Here is a 16,947-nt window from a genome sequence, read left to right on the forward strand (position 1 = left end):
GTGCAGCTCTCCCACGGTTTGTGGAGAGCTGCCTGTGCTGGGGTCGGGGGAAGCTCGGGCTTCCCCCGCCCCAGCCCCGCGCCTGGGGGGGGGAAAATAATGTTTTTTCTTTATTTCCCCCCCAAAAAACTAGGTGCGCCCTATGGGCCGGTGCGCCCTATGGGCCGAAAAATACAGTATATGTGCAACTCGCACATATTTGGCACTGCTTGCAAAATTTATTTCCCGTATTGCCGCCACATGTTAGCATCCAAAGCATCTCCGAGTACGGGATTGTTATCTCACAATATTTGATCTTGTTTTCACGGGCACTTAAGCGATTGAGCTGAAATGCTGTGCATATGGCTTTGGTTTCATTTTTGAAAAAAGTAATGGCCGCTAATGTGGATCTGACTCAGCTACTCAAATTAATCTATGGATTGCTATGCTCTGTGTCTCTGCGGGGATTTTTTCCCTCTCCTCCTGGTGAGTGTGTAATGTAACCTCTGCTACTGTCTCAGCGGTAGCCGTGTCATTTAAGGCCTGAGGTTAATGTGCAGCTTTTAACATTTGTGATTCAAAATGCAGCTTTCCCTGGAAAGTAAATGCTACATAATCTGATTAGGCAGAAAAGCTAGCATGGCTCAGACTCTTGTTTTTTTGGAAGGCATCCTTCTGTTTGGCTGCATGCTTGCAGGGTGTTGGACAGTACCTGCCTTTAAGGAATGTGTGAGAAAATTAGCAGTTGAAGATATGTAACAAATTCAGCATTTGGAATTGCCCATAGGTAAGAGATGCCAGAGAATCCATTATCAGTTAAAAAACAACAACATCAACAGCTAAACTGCATGGCCCTATGTATACAGATGGTGTTTTGTGGTGGTTAAGTGTTAGTGTCTGAATATCTAAACTAGGCATAGGCAAACTCAGCCCTCCAGATATTTTGGGACTACAATTCCCACCATCCCTGACCACTGGTCCTGTTAGCTAGGGATGATGGGAGTTGTAGTCCCAAAACATCTGGAGGACCGAGTTTGCCTATGCCTGATCTAAACCATGGTTAAGGATCTTCCTTCCGCAAACTAGGAGCAGGAAACCATGGTTTGAAGTGGGTTTTTGTTTCCTATTTGCGCTGCACCAAGCATACCATGGTTAAAACCAGTTTGTCTACTTTTCCAGTCTCTCTGCTTGCAAGGTGATAACCTGGCCACTATGGTTTGTCCATAATCACACTGTGTATGCGCAGACTTTAGTTTGGGAATAGTCCATGTGGCGCCCTCTTCATGATGCTAGACTCCCAGGCAGCACAGTGAATCAGTCATCTGAAATGATGAGAACTGTTGTCCAGCGACATTGGTAGAGTACCTTGTTGACTCACCCTGGCTTATAGCTTAATTGTAGTTCACTGTATTTTATTTAAAGCTGCTTTTACCCCCACTCTTCATGCCAAACTAAAATAGATGCAATCACACAAACCCATTAATACATGTGGTGATGTTGACGATCGTGGGTCATTTTGACCTTACTTTTTTATTTTTGGATAGTCGGAGCCAGGGGATACATTGACATTTCTGGTGTCTGAAGGAACACTAGTTCGTCTCAATTATCAGGCATTATTTACCATGTTGTCTGTGGAGCAAGCCAGCACAACTCATGACCCTACCAAGCAGAGATGTACTCATGATAATCCTGTCTGCTTATTTTCCTACCTAGGAGTGCATAAACAGGTGTTGTCTAATACTTAGGAAGGGGCATGTTAGATAGCTGTTTTCAGTGTGGATGCTCGCTAGTAGTACAAGCTTGCTGTAGAGATTACCACTGAGCACAATTGACTTAAAGTGGGAAGGACCCTGTAGTAAACATTTCATTGCTGTGTTTGATATTTGCTTTAAAAGCACAACACTTACCAAATGTTTCTTCATCTTCAGCCCTCCGATAAGCAGATAATAAAATTTTCTACATAAGGAGCTGAGGTGCTGTGAAAATGGCTTGGTTCAGACATAACACTAAACTGCTTTGAGGTTTGTTTGCTTTTAAAACAATCAAGCCGTGTAGGGATTTTATGAAATGAAGAAGAAACAAACCATAGTTTAGTGGTGCATGAGCAAGCTTCAGTCTTGTTGAGTTTCAAACCATGGGGATATTAAACCGAAAGTAAGTACTAATGGAGGCCTTCTTTCAGCTGTGTGGGACAAGGAAGGGGGTATTTGAAATTCTACAGCTGTGCAGGAGGAGGAGAAATGCAGTAGCCTAATCCATCACTTGGGCTCTTTCCAACTTGTGCACATAGTGGTAAACCATGATTAGCATTCTGTGTGAACCAGCCCAATGAGGATGAGCCACGGCAAGCCATGAGCTCCCCACTTCCCTCTCCTCCGGTGTGGCTGTGAGGAGGACATGGGATGCATCCTCTACTGTTTTAGATTAATCGTAGTTTAGTGTATATTATGCAAACTCTAAACTGCCATTGTTAACTATGGTTTGTCGAAACAAGGCAACTGCCTAAGCCATGGTTGGAAGCTGGCCTGTTTCAGCAAATGATAGTTAACGTTAACCACAGTTTGGTTGGTTTGGGTTAACTTAAAAATGAAACTGAAGCTTCTGAGCTCCTCCTTGCACTGTGTTTGAGTAGTGAGGGGCAGAGTGCATGAGGCTGAGTCACTTTTCTATGGCTTAGAATTGCATGTGGAACCAGCTTAATGTATGCAGAAATATTAAAGGCTTTCTCAAATACTGCATCTTGGGAGCTGTGCCCACTCATGCTCTGATTTCTCAGCCAACTCGTCGTAAAGGTCCTGGTGTGCCTTTTCATTTTGGGCTGTGCTGTACATCTCATGTATGCTGCCATTTGAACCCAGTCACCTGGCTGTGCCTGACCTTAAATGAACTCAAAACAGTGTATAGCTTGACATCTGAGAGAGAGCAACACAAAACACGCTGTCTTTCTGAGCTGTAAAAGCCAGGTTCGCGCACCTCTGTAGCAGAGGTTCCTGCTTTGCAAATACTTCGCCAAGCCCCCTCCTCCCGCCCCCACTCTGTGTCCCTGGTATGTAGGGCTACAGCCTTGATTAATTAATTAATTGGTTGGATTCGTTGATTGAAAACTTTCTAATTGACTAAAAAGCAGTCCCTGATCAACAAGGCAATCCATTTTCTTAACCATGTCAGTTACAGTGGTACCTTGGATCTTGAATTTAATTCGTACCGGAAGCCCGTTTGACTCCCGAAACAGTTCAGAAACCAAAGTGTGGCTTCTGATTGGCTGTAGGAGCTTCTCACACTCAATTGGAAGCTGCAGAAGCTGGACGTTCGGCTTCCGAAAAACGTTTGCAAACCGGAACACTCACTTCTGGGTTTGTGGCGTTCGGGAAGCAATTTGTTCGGGACCCACCCAAGCCGTTCGACTACCAAGGTACCACTGTACTCTTAATTTAAATACTTATAAAATATAAAAAAATCTCTCTAAGAGGCACCACCTCCTTCACTGTTAAATAGGAGGGAATTCCTCTTCTGAGATGGTACGTGCAATTAAAATGTGCTCTTTTCTTTGAGATTAAAAACTATGAAAGTACTCTGTTTTAAAATTCAGAGCTAGTCTTAACACAAGCATACATTTAATCAATTAAGCCTTTTGGTGAAATCAGCTAAGGTCGCAGTCTTTTATACTGAATGCAGTGGGACTTATTTCTGAATCCAACGTAACCTCCGTTCTTCTAACTGGAAACCTGTAGAATGCTTCCAAAACGTGCCATGGGGGAATTAAGAGCCGGTTATATTTTTGGTTTTAAGAAACAATCAGGTCTTGGGGCCATTACAGCAAGCAATAATTTCTCAAAGGTCACTATATTGTTATGGGCAAACCATTAAGTGATTAAATTTCATAGGGACATTTGCTCCCTGCAGAGCAGAAAATTGGCGATCCCCTTGTCTGCTTCTGGCAGGGTGCGTGGCAGCTAGTTGTGTTGCTTCCGGTCAGCTGGGGTGTGGGGAGGGAATGCCCCCACTTGGCGGGGGCTGTGGGTTCATTGCAGCATCAGCATCATAATCAGGGATACGATCGGGTAGCTTGGCCAGCAAACCACCTTAACAGAGCTGTTGGCAATTCAGTAGTGCTGGGAACTCGAGCCGTTATACCGTATATGTAATGGAGAACGCATCGCATAAATGAATCATTTCACTGATCATTTTCGTCTCCCAGGCCGATTGTTTTGTGGGTTTGGGTCTACAAAGGAAATTACTTCATTTGTGTACTGGTTTCATTTCCTCCGCTGCCACCCCACACTTCCATTTGCTTGAAGCTGGACCTCACCCACCTTTCCCTTTTCCCGTTTGGCACTTTGCACGGCTTTTCTTTGTGATGGAAAGGGGTGCGGGGGAAGGAAAGAAATGAAAATGCTTGAAGGCAGCACCGAGCAAGACAAGCAATTGGCGGACTGATTGAGCTGGAAATGGCTGCGGGTGGTGGTATCAGCCACACTTGGCTTCCATTTTTGATTCACTGCCCTCATGCCATCAATTTTGGAAGGCCTGATTAAAGCCTTGTGGCAGGTGGCTTTTGAGAGATGCTGTTAGGAAGATTCCTTGCACCTAGTCAGGCCATTGACCTGCCTAGCTTAATACAGTGGTACCTCGGGTTATAGACACTTCAGGTTACAGATGCTTCAGGTCACAGACTCTGCTAACCCAGAAATAGTACCTTGGGTTAAGAACTTTGCTTCAGGATGAGAACAGAAATCGTGCTCCAGCGTCACGGCGGCAGCGGGAGGCCCCATTAGCTAAAGTGGTACCCTAGGTTAAGAACAGACCTCCAGAATGAATTAAGTTCTTAATCCAAGGTACCACTGTATTGCCTACATGGATTGGTCTCCCAGCTTTGAAATCACCTCTCTCGCACAATATGTTTTATGTTATCAATTGCAAAGGATAATTTGATACCCCTCAACCGTCCTGATTTCCCTGGGACACCCTGGAATTACAGAAGCCATCCTGGTTTCTGATTGGATTCTAGAATCTCCCATTTTCCCCCTCCAAACTCAGGGAGGAAGATGAGCTGTCTCCTGCAGAGGTGCATTGCTCGCACATGAGTAAGCTGGCTCCTGCAAGAGCGTGACACCAAAATATGTGCATCCTGATTTTTGCCACTGGAATTTGGAGGGGATGGAATTTTCACCATACATCACATCAGATCCAGATTCATGGTGAAATCCGTAACCACTTTCTCTGCCTCATGCGGCTACCTGTGTTCCCACCCACCCAATTAAACTCAGAACCTACAGATATTTATAAGAGTACCCACACTAAGGGGAGCCTCAGGGTTTATGTAGAATTAAAGCGGACAATGCGTGTCATGTAAGGATTATAATACGTTTGCTATTTTTAGGTCTCTCTGGATAATGCCCCTTCTATTTATAGGTCTCCAGTATTCCTTGCTGCGTTCAGAGTGGCACACTTCAGTGCCTGTGTGTGGAAAAGGGGTTTGTGACAAGACCTTGGTGAAAATGGTGTCTTCTCCAATGAATGGGTAGGACTAGAAATGACATTCTAGAGGAAGGGTTTGCCTTTAAACCATGTGAACTGATTTTCAGCACAGGAAGCAAGCCCCCCCTCTGAGTCTAATTGAGGCCTCCTAGTAAAGGAGAAAAGGGGAAACCTTTGTCCCCTAGACATTGCTAGACTACAACTCCCACCATCCCCGACCATTCTCCATCCTCTCTGAGGCTGAAGGGAGTTTGGCTTGGAGAATCGCAGGTTCCCCATCTGTGCCACAGAGGTGGCATGCCTGCATTTCTCATGCCTCAGTTCTTCTTTCCTTTCTTTCCGAGAGGAGATTTGGAGAGCGCATTGGTAGGGCATGTGCTTTGCATGCAGAAGGTCCCAGGTTCCATCCCTGACACACCCAGCTAAAAATACATTGGAGAGCAGAACTTGGGGACAAACTCTGCCTGACACCTGGAGAGCCATTGATGGACCAGTGGTTTTATTGCTACTAGGAAGTATTGTATACAGTCGTACTTTGGTTTTCGAACAGCTTCCGCCCCAAACCCGGAAGTGACTGTTCTGGTTTGCAAACCATTTTGGGAAGCCAAACATCCGACGGGGCTTCTGCAGCTTCTGATTGGCTGCAGGAGCTTCCTGGAGCCAATCAGAAGCCGCGCTTGGGTTTCCGAACGTTTTGTAAGTAGAACTGACTTCTGGAACCAATTCTGTTCAACCTCCAAGGTATGACTGTATGTCTATGACTGTATTTGCACAAGCAAATGCAGGAAGCAGTGATGGCCACCAACCTGGATGGTTTTAAAAGAGGATTAGCCAAATTCATGGCGAATAAGGCTAATGGTGGCCAATAGCCATGGTGATTATGTTCTGCCTTCATGGTCCGAAGCTTCTGAATACCAGTTGCTGGAAAATGCAGGAAGAGAGAGTGCTCTTGTGCTCAGGTCCAGCTTGTAGACGTTCCATGAGCATCTGATTGGCCACTATGAGATGCTGGACTGGATGAGCCACTGGCCTGATCTAGCAGGTTCTTGTTATGTTCTTACGCTCTTATGATGCATGCTTGTGATTCTATCCAATGAACTGCTTCAGTGTAACACGCCGTTCAAAAGCAGCACACAGACTGCAGCCTGATATAGGTAAGCCCTTTGAAACCAACCCAAAGGTTGATTAAAAAACGAGGCCCCCCCCCACACTTTCACAGCACATGGGAAGACCTCTTAACTGGCAGTTCCCTCTTCTAATCCTGTCTCAAACTGCTAGCATGTGTGGCTATAATTACCTAAGCCACCTTAATTCTTTGACTAATTCTGCTCTGTGTGTGTTCACGTGAAACTGCTGAGGGACAGAAAAAGTCAGAGGAATTTGCTGTGCTGAGAAGGAGGTTAAAACAAAAGCAGGCAAGAAGAAGAAGAAAAAAATCCTTCTTGAGTAAAGTTCTGCTTGTAAGCCAAAGAGATTTTACATGTACTCAGAAATGACACAGCTGATAGCTAGCATTGCTCACCCCACTCTTTTGGATTAAGCATTTTCTGTCCAAATCTCCTGAGAAGCATGGGAAAGCTTAGAAACTACCTGGCCAATCCTACCAGTTGCTCCATCAGCAAATTGGTGTAGCACGTAAGAACGCAGGGAAGTAGGAAATTGCCTTCACACTTGAGTCAGACCATTGGTCCACCTAGTGCAGCATTGTCTCCCCAGGGTCTCGGACAGTAGCCTTTTCCAGTGATATTCCTAACCCAGCATAGTTGAGTGTGAGGCAAAATATTCCTGCATTGCAGGGGGCTGGACTAGATGACTCTTGTGGTCCCTTGCAATACTACAAATTCGATTATTCTGCTTGGAGATGTTAGGGAATGAACCTGGGTGCTTCTGCATGCACTGTTCTTGAGATGCTTGGGAGAGAGGCTGCAAGCCGCTTTAGAGAATAATAAGCGGTGCTTAACAGTGCTTTCTCAGAGTAGTAGTAGTATTATTTTTTGTCATCGTGAGAATTCACAAGATTCCTGAAAACCAAAAGGATTTGTTTTGCTCTGCAAAATCTTTTATAAGTCAGGTCTCATGCCTTTGCAGATTATGAAGAGGCTGACTTAGAGACTTTGGACACATGGGAACTGGTGTGTTTGTGTTTGCCTGCTTAGAGCCATACAATATGACCCTCATTTTTGCGTGAGTAGAAAGTAGGCATTTTGAGAACTTACTCCCTTGCTCAAATCTAAACCTCTAGGTGTCTTCTTATTGGTAAATGGAGAAGCAGATGACATTGACCTCTCTCTCAAGTAGGAAGTATGGGGCTTGTTTATTTACTTAAACCGTATTTAACCTGGTCTTCAGCTGGGAAGTATCACTGAGTGGCTTGTGAAGGTCTACTGTTAAAATGGTCCTTGCACTCAGGCTCACAGACCTTTAAAGTGAGTCCAGTTACTTTTTGGGCTCTCCTACAGGCAGGAGTAAGTCAAGGATTTCCAGTTATTCCCTTCCAGCATGGAAGGAAAGCTGCTGGCATGTGGCTTGGCTGTGAGTTTGAGCTAACGTTTATTCTGTGTTACTTGCAAGATGCCTCCAAAGTTTTCTTTGAAAAATAATGAATGAAGCCTTCCAGGTGTAAGTGCAACGCTCTTGCCTGGTGGTTTGTAAGCCAATAGGAAACCATGGTTTCACATCAGGGTTTGTTGCCAGTAAACAAACCATGGTTAATTGCTAGTAAACAAACTATGGCTAGTCTACTGGGCTAGGTTCAATTGCTCAACAAACCACACTTCGGCTGCACAAACCATGATGTGGTTTTAAGTGTGGGCCAGACCATTGATAGACCTATCTTCCATGAAGTTGTCTAATCGTTCTCAAAAGGCACCTGAATCAATGACTGACAGCACTAATAATTGCTATTGTGGTTAAAACATATACTTCTTGTGTCTGGTTGTAGAGTATTCATCTGCCTTCTTTTCCCTCCTGGCCCTTAGAAGCAGCACTCCCTCTGCTTCTTCTGACTTTTGAGTGTGTCCTTACTCTTTTCCGTCAAACTGGGCCTGTGCTTAGTGAATTGAAATTGATTTATTTGCCAACTCAAGTGGCAGATAAAACCTACATGATCTGTATAGATCAACTGAAGCTGGAAGCAGAGGCAGAAGTGCTGTGCTGAGAGGTGTTGTTGCATGAGATGTACATATTAATTTTATTTTCTTGCATTGCCACTTCTGGCCAAAGCAGTTCCCAACCCCCTGCAAAACCTACCAGAAACAACAGTGGAACAAATCTGTACCCCACAGAAAACAAAACACCTCTTTCCGCTTGACCCATCAAAACGAAGACAATGATTGTTAGTCTCCAGCTTCATTCTGTAGCTTAAGCTTTCAGAATTGGGATTTCTTATGTCTTTAATTAAATGGCTTCTCCAAGTTGCAGGTCGTGGGTGGTTCTGCTAAAGAGAAAAATGCAGAAGCAAAGTCTCTGCATCATTGTGAGTGGCTTAGGTAAGAAGGTTCTCCTGTTGAATGAATAAAAGCTGGAGCTTCTGAGAACAGCTCCGAAGAACAGTAAGAAGGTGGTTCGGAGGAGGGAAGATTGTTCTTGCAATCTTACATGTGTTCCTGGGAGGTGGGGGCCGGAATTACCTCTGTGACCTACTAACCTCCTCTGGTCTGCCGTGTTCTTTCTGAGCGCAGATGGTAGCCTTGTGGGTTAATTACTGCCTTACCGCTGCACTAAGATGCTGCGAGTAGATGTCATAGTGAAATTGTGTGTGTGTATAGACCTGATTTCTACAAAGAGTTTGGGAATAAAACAACCTGACATATAATGTGTATGGCACAGTGTGCAGAAAGCATGTTGTAGCATGGAAGCAGTCACATTTTTAGACAAATGCTGTTCTCCGTTTAGAGAACGTATCCGGTCATTTCAGTGGTGGCTCCTCAGTTGTCGAGGTTCTCTTGAACTGGAATATTTGACTGTTCAACACATTATAGAAATGTTGTGATGGAGCAGGTAAGGGGAGGGAGGGTTCTCTTCCCATAAAAATAGTCCTGCTTGAATTCAGTGGGTGCAAAATGGCAAAGGGCAGCAAAATCTCAATGCTGTTATTTCCTAATGGGAAATCTTTGCTTATTTGGCCCATACCTGGAACGGAAATCAATCCAGCCGATATTCAAAAACGGTTTTCACTGTTGCTTTTTCTTTCTGTCCACAAATGATGCCTAACTTGATTATGTCTCTCCTTCCCTATTTGTGTTGTGTTCCCTTTGCGTTGAAATGAATGTGGTGGAATAGCATAAGGCAATGCAACTTGCGCAATTAACAAAATTGATTACATCACTGGTATAAGTTATGTGCTTCCACCACAACAGACAGCGAGACAGTTAACGTAGTTTTTTGGTAGAAGGCAAACCGCAGTGGAATGGAAACAGCTCTGCATGTGATCGATACAGGGCAGAATGGAAAAACAATGACTTATTGCAACCCCAGGGCAAAGAAGCCTGGGAACCATAGTTTGCCTCCACAGAGCTACAGTTCCCAGCATATTCTGCAAGCTTTAGATGCTTCCTTGGGGGAAGGCACATGCTTTAAATGTTTGCTGTGTATGTACCCAGAGACCAACACATTCATTCAACTCAGGATCACTTTAAAATAAACAAATCTGCACTCTGCAATAGAAAGGGCTCCCTGATCAAAGGGGGTGTCAGAGTATTCAGCCTTCCCTTCCCAGAAGGAGTACCAACAGTTTGCACAGTGGAGCCTTGATATGGTGACTTGCAGTGGCATCTAAGGGAACAGAGCCTTGTTGACAGCCGTATCATTGTCTGAATCATAATAATTACATTCTTATTGATTCAGGTGAGTGTGGGTGTTCCTGGGAAGTTTGTGAAGGCCTTGAGTCATAAAGACAACAGATAAAACATGCACAAGGAGGTGCCATGCTCCAAGCTGAGAGGGGTTTGATACCTTCCTTCCGAAAGGGTCACAAGGAGAGTAAAGGCAGTTTCTGAATAATGAATGCCAGGTGGAGTGGGTGAGTCACAGCTGCATCTTCCAGATTTCTCCCCTGCTCCCAAGATGGATTGTGGTGTTCAAAATGAAACACAGAAAGCTGCCTTACACAGAGTCATACCATTGCTCTGTGCAGCTTAGTCCTGTCTATGCACTGATTGGATCTCTCCAGGGTTTGGGGTAAGGGTTTTTCCCTCAAGCTGCTGGAGATTGAACCAGCGTCTTTTGCATATAAATGGTCTACCATTGAGCCCTTGAGATTTCTTTCAGTGTGCCTAAAGCAGGGTTACCGTATTTTTTGCTCTATAAGACTCACTTTTTCCCTCCTAAGAAGTAAGGGGAAATGTGTGTGCATCTTATGGAGCGAATGCAGGCTGCGCAGCTATCCCAGAAGCCAGAACAGCAAGAGGGGTTGCTGCTTTCACTGCGCAGTGATCCCTCTTGCTGTTCTGGCTTCTGAGATTCAGAATATTTTTTTTCTTGTTTCCTCCTCCAAAAACTAGGTGCGTCTTGTGGTCTGGGGCGTCTTATAGAGCGAAAAATACAATATTTTGATTATGTATTTTGTGGCTTTATATTTTGATTTTATTCCCTGAACCTCCCTGAGACCTGGGTATAGGGCAGGATATAAATTCAATAAATAACGACAACAACAATAATAATTACCCAACAAGGTTCCTGATGTCCCTGGACTACAACTCCCATTAGTTTCATCCAGCATGGCCAATGGTCAGGAATGATGGGAGTTGTAGTCCAACACACCTGGAGGGCGCAACATTGGTGGCCCCTGGTCTAAAGGCTAGACTAGCAAGCCAACATGTGTTGTGACCTGCAGGATGACCTCAAGTAAGCACAATATGCCAAGGGGTGAATCTTGGACAGGGTCTGATAGTCACTTGTGGCAGGTTAAGCTTAGACAGGGAGCTTTGTTGTGGAGATGGGAACAAGTTAAACCAGGGCGGTCCAACTTTTCACACCAAGTGGACCGCAAGAGTACTTCAACGTGGAACCTGCAGGCCACACAATGCCTGGCTGCCTAATGGGGCTGGGTAGCAAGGCAAAAAATTGACTCTCTCCCCTCAGCCCTTGTACTGCCTTCCCAAAGTTGGTTAAGCTCTGGGAAAGGAAGCGCAATGCTCTGTCAGGATCTTTGAGTCCTCCCAGCTCGTTCCCCAAGCTGGGAAAGTATTCACTAGGGATTGGGAAGGAGCTGGAAGGAAACTGACAGAGTTCTCATGCCTCCTTCCCAGTGCCCAGCACCTCAGTTACCTGGTTTTGGGAAGGCAGCGTGAGGGCTCTGGGGGGATCAAATGTTGCCAAGAGATTCCAAAAAGGTCCGCGAGGGCCCTTGGACCACTCTGAGTTAAACTAATAGAAAAGTAGATAGAAAGGCTCTCTGAACATTAAATACCAATTGCGGTTTTATATTAGTTTAACTATCATGGCTCACATGCCCCAGAGAACCCTGGGAAATTGGTAGTTGAAAAACAGCATTCACTGTAGGAGAACCCAGATCCCCATCATAGTATTGCAGCCTCCAGATTTTACTGTGGTGGGGGCATGACTATCAAATGATATTTTTTTTTGGTAGATATGCCTGTTGGATTTTTCCACCAACAAATCTCAGGGCAGTCCTTGTGGGTTTTCTGCACTGCTGAATGCTCAATTGCTGGCTCTGCATAAATATTTACTTTGTGGGAAAAGTCTTGGGAATTCAAACAGAGGTGTTGATATTCTGATAAGAGAAACCCAAGTGTGTGTGTGTGTGTGTGTGTGTGTGTGTGTGTGTGCATTTTGTGCGGCATTTCCCCATTGTCTATAGATTTGGACTCAGTGACAGTCTCACAAGATATCCTTTGCAGGACTTAGTGTAAACTGATCTTGGAATGATGAGCAGATGGAAAGATGAGTAGAGCTGCCTTTTCATGGGAGAGTTGACCATGAGCTTTATATAGCTTTGATGCTTCTCTCTTGAAAGAGAGTAAGATTTCAGTGTTTTCCCTAGTGATCCCTTTTGTAGCTCGCTCTGATTTCCAGTGCTTCCCCCTGTTATTTTGTGTGAAAATAACCAGCCCTTCGGTTATTTTGGAACCCATTTCCTTGCAGAAAGGGGGTTAGGGTGATGACACACTGTCACTGCAGGGTGCAACCTTCACAGCGGATCAGATTTAGGTTGGGGTCGATTCTTTTTCTCCATCATGGCTGAGCCAATGTCCCCACCTGCTGTTAAAGTTAAATGACCCTGTTGGTTAATGCTCTCATGGGCAAGAAAAAGAAGCTCTCCTTTCCATTTGCTCCTTGTGTTTTTGGTGTGAAGTTGGAGGGATTCCTTACAGACACAGGTGATAAAAAGGGTTCGGTTTTCTTTCTGGATAATAGGCATTTATAACCCTGTTGAAAATGGACCTAAGGGTACTAATGTGAGCCTGTGCGTAGTTCTTTTTTTGCAAATCATTTAGCATGAGATTGCAGCTGCAAACATGCCTCCTTTAAAGCAAGTTCTCTTTGACTCTGTGGTGCAACTTAAATACAATACGAGCAATTTTGCAATTAAATTTTAAGCAGAAATGATGACTCCCCGTGAAAAGTTTTCCCATGCTGGTGGGATTTTTGGCTTTTCTGCATATATATTCCTTAGCTGAGCACAGTGCATACTATATGCCAAATATGCACCTCTTAATTGCTGATCTTCCTTCACAGCAGAGTTGGCCAACCTGTGGTTCTCTAGATGTTGTTGGACCCCAACTCTCATCAACCTCAGCCAGCATGGCCAATTGTGTCAGAGATGATGGGAGTTGTAATGCAGCAACATTTTGGGGATGCCAGGTTGGTTACCCCACAATTTGTACAAATTTGTTCAGTTGCAACCCCTTACTCAGTCCTCCCCTAAGTAGTTTGTACTTCTCTGGTTTTCTCAGATCTCTGAATCAGTGTATTCTAGACCAAACACATTCCTGGGTCCTATGTATCTAACTTATCTGAAGCTTTCAAGGAATGCTCAAGAATAAGCAGAAATGGGCATCAGTTGGAATAGATCTATGCTGGAAGGAAAGCATAAATGATTTCATGTTAGCATCTTATCTGATAAGTTTGCAAACATTTCATTGATAAAAAAATCTAACACGTGTGCCCAGTTAGCTTTGAACTCTTGATAATCATACCTGAGTACACTTGTGTGGTTGTTTTTGTTTCTAGATGGAAGTTAATCAGAAACTGTGGCTGCTATAGTTGAATTCATGTGTCATTTTCTTGGTAGAAAATGCCTCTATGATCAAGCACAGCAGTCACACATACAAGAAGTGGGTATAGTTTTAGCTGATTATGGGGCTGACTAAACCTTGCAATTAGGACCAAATTGTGTTTGGCACTGATTTTTGTTGCTACTGCTGCTGCCTATGTGAGTTTGGGAGTGATGATCCAGGAACTCCAAATTCAAATAACAATATTTGCTGTTGACTTAGGGATGACTTAGAGTTGACCAATATCTCTACTTCCACCAGGAATAGCATTGCCAGCTGATCAGAGGTTTCACCGTCTCCTGTACTTTTACCAGAAGCTTGATCTGCTTGAAATGTCATGAGACACAAAGGAAAAACCTTAGCCTGGTTTGGACATGATGATAAACCAGAAGTAGCTAACCTCTGGTCTTCTAAATGTTGCACGGTTACTTCTGATATTCCTGACCATTGGCCATGATGGGAGTTATCATCCAACAACATACGGAGGGCTACAGTTTAGCCATTTCTTCACTTAAACCATAGCTCAGGGTTGCTTGTTTTTTGGGGGACTAACTACAATTAGTGTTATGTCTAACATGGACAAATGTGGTTAACTTTAACTATGATGTGTTGAAACATGTAAAGTTCAAACCATAGTTTATGAAGCTGAATTGTTCCAAACCCACTTCTTATACCATAGTTAGCATTAGTTTTGTCCTACACTAGAAATGCAGAAAAGTTAATGTTAATTATGGTATAAAAAGTGGGTATGTTGCCCCATGCAGATCTGGCCAGCTGGTGATCTGCAAGCTTTGTCTACTTCTTCCCACTCTTCTTTGCACTCACCTAGAAGTGCTCCTTTATGTGGTGATGGGGGGAGGCCTCTGGGACAACCTTATGTTTCCTGCTGATCAAGGTCCCTACCAGTTAAGAAGCTGAATCTCCCATCCTGCTGTTCTCCTGGTCAGTGCTGTTCTCCAAGTCACGCTGCTTGGGCACTAGGATTGCCCAGGTCTAGAGTGGTGTGTGAAAGTTGTGTGCCATTTTCCAGCTGACCAGTTTGCATTTCCCACAAGGCAGTGAGAGGTCAAGACCTTGCCTTTCCTAATTTGAGAGCTGTTTTTGTCTGCCCTGTCCAATGCATTCGCTGGAGGGGCAGAGAATTGTCTTGAGGTGGATGGGCATCTAGCAGAATGGACTCCCTTGGGAAGTTGTGGACTCTCCTTTGGTGGAGGTTTGGAAGCAGTGGTTGGGTGGCCACCTGTCATGGATGCTTTAGCTGAGATTCCTGCATTGCAGGGGGTTGGGCTAGATGACCCCTGGGGTCCTTTCCAACTCTTATGTTTCATAAAAAAATCATTAAAGTCTATGGAAACATTTGCTTCATATTATGGTGAGCCCAGATGGACTAGAGTTTTTGCTAACTTGGGAAATTTTTTTTGCTTGAAGTCACATGCTATCTAGACAGTACAATGGTACCTCGGGTTACAGATGCTTCAGGTTACAGACGCTTCAGGTTACAGACTCTGCTAACCCAGAAATAGTACTTCGGGTTAAGAACTTTGCTTCAGGATGAGAACAGAAACCATGCGGTGGCGGCGCTGTGTCAGCGGGAGGCCCCATTAGCTAAAGTGGTACTTCAGGTTAAGAACAGTTTCAGGTTAAGAATGGACCACCAGAATGTATTAAGTTCTTAACCTGAGGTACCACTGTGTTAGGAGTTAGCTGCTTTAATTTGTTCCCCGAGTTGGCACGGGGAATTTGGGATTAGCCAAGGTTCGTCACTGACACACAGCCGTGTGTTAGAACCAGTATTCTCTGAAAGGCTTTTGATATCTTTAGTCAATGAGTAATAACGCTGTGTTGTAATTGTTTTAGTATGCCTTATCTTATAAGGCTATCATCTGTTTTCTCATTTGGAGGATACAGTCATGTAGGGCAAGGCCAGATAGCTCTTAAAACACGACCTCAGCATTTGGTACGCTTGTAAGAACAACTGCACTTGCTTTAAAAAAATTAATGACAGCACACGTGGTAATTTTCCATAGTACTCACCTGTTTCAGCATGCCCTATCGTGATCCTCGAGGCCACTTCATATGTTACTGTGTATCAGGGTTAGAGACTCAGCTATATAAGCTAGGGGCCAAATGGCTCCTTAAACCAGGGTTACTGTTGCCAAAACAGAATGTCTAGTTGCCATTTTGGGGCCATGTGTATTTTTCAATACGACTTTTGGGTTCCTGAAATTCGTTCTGATTGTGCAGGTAAAAATATCACGGGTAGAATTCTATGGGATGTGTTGCTAGTGCTTGAACATGGTCAAGATTCAGGGATCCCCAGGAATGTACCTCCAGATGGTGGAGACGTCAGGTGCCATCCTGCTACCAGGCCATCTTTACTTGGTCGCAAGCGGCTGATAGCCAGGTGTAAAATGCGCCTGGCGAATTTTGAATGCTGCTGTGCATGGAAGTTGCTTTTCATTGCTATGCTACACAGGCTATGTGCACACCTCCCTTTGCTTCTGTATTTATTTAGTACATTCCCTTTTCCCTATGCTGTGGCCCTGAGCACCTGCTTTTCATTAAGAAAGAGGCACAGCAGAACCCTAAGGTCAATTAATCTCATGTGTGGCTTGGCCCTATCAGACCTGTGGTTTTGGCTTATGGTTCGGTGGTTAAAAGTTACAGCTAGTGACTGTGTACGAGGGTTAGCACAGTGGTTGAGTGTGCCAGCTGGAAGTTCTCTGATTTAGGCCTTTCCCATTTGCTTAGTAGCCTTTAAAAGCAATCCAGGCCCTTCTTGTGCTCGGCTTGGGGCTTGGAGTAAGTAGAGGTCTCTCTCCACTGAGCTGCCCTTCTGCTAGCCACCCAACATGAGGGTTGGTAGGATGCTCACTGGTGGAGTCTTCACTGGCAGATCCCAGCAGAAAGCCCTGATGGGGGAGATGGGGCAGGGCTGAGTCAGCCCAGAATCCACTCTATCCTGATCTGGTCTTGCTGCTGGCACACAGTGGCATCATTGGCCGTGATCTGGGCATGACCACTACATCAGCCTGGAGCTGGTGTTGACCTCAGGGCTGATTGCCCCACACCTTCTGAGTGGCTGGGCTCAGCATACACTTTGTAGTGACCTGCTGAGAGTGGGTCAGGGTTTGGATTATGCCCTTAGACAAGCTGCCTTCTCCAAGAAGAAGAAGAAGAAGAAGAGTTTAGATTTGATATCCCGCTTTATCACTACCCTAAGGAGTCTCAAAGCGGCTAACATTCTCCTTTC

The 16,947-nt window shown here is 44.6% G+C and overlaps 1 protein-coding gene and 1 long non-coding RNA gene across 10 annotated transcripts in view; one reads left to right on the forward strand and one right to left on the reverse strand.

Annotated features, from left to right (window-relative positions):
* Positions 1-16,947, forward strand: part of SLC4A4 (solute carrier family 4 member 4) — a 195,245-nt gene that overhangs the window by 67,772 nt on the left and 110,526 nt on the right. The window lies entirely within an intron of this gene.
* Positions 1-16,947, reverse strand: part of LOC309350459 — a 61,396-nt gene that overhangs the window by 16,774 nt on the left and 27,675 nt on the right. The window contains exon 3 of one of the 3 annotated variants that reach the window (XR_014160398.1): positions 10,102-12,425. The exons of the other annotated variants lie outside the window; for them this stretch is intronic. This is a non-coding gene — a long non-coding RNA (uncharacterized lncRNA). Of the gene's footprint in view, positions 1-10,101; positions 12,426-16,947 lie in introns of those variants that run through there. 3 annotated transcript variants of the gene reach the window in all.

The sequence above is a fragment of the Podarcis erhardii genome (assembly GCF_964252035.2).
Source record: "Podarcis erhardii genome assembly, chromosome: 9".
Lineage (NCBI taxonomy): Eukaryota > Metazoa > Chordata > Lepidosauria > Squamata > Lacertidae > Podarcis > Podarcis erhardii.